Raw genomic sequence first — 3694 nt, forward strand, 5'->3', positions numbered from 1 at the left:
AAAAGAACAATCCTGAGAGGCTAAAAGAGAGTATTTTTAAAAAGTATAAAGGTCTTCAAATGACAAATGCCTACCACAATATTCTGAACACATAGATCCAACCTTGAAACCGGTGACAAATCTGAAAGTTGACGTCCTCTGGGATGACGTTAAACCTACTGATTAAGTGAGAGAAGAGACTTCTCTCGTCCCAAAAGAAAGAAAGAAGGAAAAAAAAAAAAAAAGTATAAGAAGGAAAACTATGCATTACACAGTAAAGACTTGTAAATTAATGGTCAGCAATATACCAGCAGGAAACCATGACTATTTACCTTGTTGCACATGGGTTTGCAGTACTGAGTATTGTCAATGGTGACACACACCAGCCCACCATTGCTAGGTGCTAGTGGGAGCGGGCACGGAGGGAGCTGCTTGCAAACTTTCCAGTGGGTTAGGGCAAAAAAAAAAAAAAAGAGAGAGAAAAACAACACATCAGAGTGAAAATGAATATAGAAGCCTCCCCTTCCCAAGCAAAGCCTAGGCATACCCATTGACCTGGGCATGGTTGATAAGTGCCCCCACTAGCTGACTTGATCAAAGTAAGCATTTTTCCTTGTTTAAAAAAAAATTATGTTTTTCTTGGCAACACCCAATTTTTCCATCACCTGTCACTGTGGCAGCAAAGTCTCTGTTACACTTTAAGTGGCATTTGCCTTCACAGCGCTGCCAGTCAGTACTACCGTGGCCAAAATTATCCAAATAGTTACTGGAAAAATATAACTGAAGTGTCTCTTCCCAGCCATGGGAGAGGCAGTTCCGGAGGCCAGAGCAGGCTCTGCTGCCTCCGTGACCCTGGAGGTCATGGAGATTTGGTGGCTGGGCTGTGGGGACAGTGACACCCCGTGCGTTGGTGCTGCCCTGCATCCCACACACCTGCCTGCACAGTGGGTAAGCACCTTATCTTTCTACCTTGTGGCTGAGGTGTCTTTTATCTTATTTTCTTCCTCCCCCCCCCAAGAAATGCAGACACTTAGCTCGCTCTGGCTATAGATAAAAAATATTTCCTTAGTGCTTCTCCACTGGCACTTTGTCCAACGCCCAGCAAAGAGGAGCATGGGGTCGGTTCAGGAGGGGCCTCACATTTCTCCTGAGCAGCCCGCAGGCGATCCAGGGCTTCTTGCAGTGTCCAGATGAGGAAATTGATTGAAGCTTTCTCACCCTTGGCAATCATGTCATTAAAGCATTTTGAATATTTCTATGGAGTCAGGGGAAAAAAAGGCTAAGTTGAAGAGGAAAAGGCCTTGAAATTAATTTAGGAAAGTAGTCAAATATTTTTTCTTTTTTCCTTCCCACACGCCTGCCTGCACAGTGGGTAAGCACCTTGCCTTTCTACCTTGTGGCTGAGGTGTCTTTTATCTTATTTTCTTCCTCCCCCCCCCAAGAAATGCAGACACTTAGCTCGCTCTGGCTATAGATAAAAAATATTTCCTTAGTGCTTCTCCACTGGCACTTTGTCCAACGCCCAGCAAAGAGGAGCATGGGGTCGGTTCAGGAGGGGCCTCACATTTCTCCTGAGCAGCCCGCAGGCGATCCAGGGATTCTTGCAGTGTCCAGATGAGGAAATTGATTGAAGCTTTCTCACCCTTGGCAATCATGTCATTAAAGCATTTTGAATATTTCTATGGAGTCAGGGGAAAAAAAGGCTAAGTTGAAGAGGAAAAGGCCTTGGAATTAATTTAGGAAAGTAGTCAAATATTTTTTCTTTTTTCTTTTTTTTTTTTTTAAATGCAGAGCAAGAACGAGCTTGAATATTATATAGCTTAATTAACCCTGATTTCCCCATAATCTTTTTGAAAACAGTGACTAGGTAGGATTTTTCCATTATAGTGAGTTCAAGATAAAGAACTGGTATGGGTTGGTTTGGGGGTTTTTTTCTAGATATGAAAAGATGCCTTTATAAACAAATATGTGCATTGTCTTTCTATACAAAACACTGGTTTGTTATTCTTATCTTCTAACTGCTGGCATCTTGTAGACTTTCTGTCTTTTTTTGTGTATGTAAAAATATATGTTTGTGAATGTGTGTAAAGAATAAAGTTCCTGTATTTTTATCTGGCTATTGCTCTATATCCATATAAATAGCTTTCAGTCCATATGTGTGTGCCTATGAACATACATGGACTATGCAGAGCTGTGGTAAACTCCACAGCCAAACACAACATCATAATGGACACCAGTTACTTTGAGCTTACACAAATGCAAGAAAAAGTGCAAGTCCAATTTTCAGTGGTGGCTACTGAAGCCAGCAATGGATAACTCTGCTTCTCTGGCTGCAGCTTGCAGAAACATTGTTGAAAGCAATGGGCATCAGTCATACAAAGAAAATAATGTAATTCAAATGTCTGGGGGAGGAAAAAGCCTCAACCACTGGGAGAATATCTCCTCTGCAAGTGCTGCCCTCGGCCTTTTTTCTGCCCTGTGTGATGAGAGCAATACTCCAGGCAGAAGCTGATGGTCTGTACTGATATGTGGACCCCAACTCCAGCTATTAGCTCCGTGTTGCTGTTTTACAGAAAAATGTCTCAATCACGTGTGACATGTATTTTTTTATAGGCCGTGCCCTGGCAGTGCTTTACCATTTCTGCCATGTTCAAGGGTCACTGTCTGGTCACTCACTCCCTTATGAAATGCCGGGCCCCGAGGAGACAGGGCAACTAATCCATAAAACACAAGCTTTCAGCTGACTGGCTTTACTTGCATTTAACATACTTAGCACTTTATGTTTGAAAGTAGGATTTAAAAAGACATTATGCATGTAAAGCAAAAGACATAAAAGCAATACACAGGTTGTGCCCTGCGGAGGCGGCAGGGCCCTGCTCCTCCTGCCACCACAGAAGGTGTGGGTGAGGCAGGTCCTGTCTTGGCCGAGGCAGCCAACCTCTTACCTCCAGGCTCTCATTCACATCATCTATGGTCGCACTTTCACATTCTTTTGGGCTGGCAAAGGCTCCGGCTTCAGTAAAACCTAAAAGGCAAACAGAGCTGGTTAATAACCCCTTCTGACACAAGCAAACCCCAAATACCACATAACACTCCTTGTTTATGGAAATTGTGGCACTATGCTGCAGCCCTAGTGCTACCTTGTATACCTGAGGCAATCAGGTCTCAAACATGAATAAACTGTGCAAATATTGATTTATTCTAAACACTCAGCCATCTGATTCCCCGTCTGGGGGCACCCAGGGCTGGGCTCCCAAGTGGGATGCTTCATTTCTCTACGACAGCCACTATTTAAATAATTGTTAGTCATAGTCAAGAATGGCAATATCTTACCTGCAAGAAGCACTGCCGAACTTATAAAAAACAGTGTTTTCCAGTACAAGCAGGAGCCGAACAGCATTTTGTGTGCGGGAGACCAGGGGCTAGTTACTTGTTGCTTGCAGAGCCGTAAGGGCTGAGGCATGGAGTCAGGCACCAAACGGCATGTCTGTGGGTCACTGGCTGCTGACATCGTGGCTGGCTCCCACCCAGCACTGCGATAAGGGGATGCACATATTGCCCAACTTGCTGGGAAGCCAGCGGGCAGTTTGCCAGCAGGGCTTAGGGAGGGCAAGGGGAGGTTTCTCCTTACCCTACTGAGGCAGTCTGGCTTCCCTGCTGCTGCCAACCCCACCGGGACTTTTTCAGATTAACTGGTTTACTGTAAACATGTTTA

The sequence above is a fragment of the Calidris pugnax genome, unplaced genomic scaffold (genome assembly GCF_001431845.1).
Source record: "Calidris pugnax isolate Ruff unplaced genomic scaffold, ASM143184v1 scaffold39, whole genome shotgun sequence".
NCBI lineage: Eukaryota > Metazoa > Chordata > Aves > Charadriiformes > Scolopacidae > Calidris > Calidris pugnax.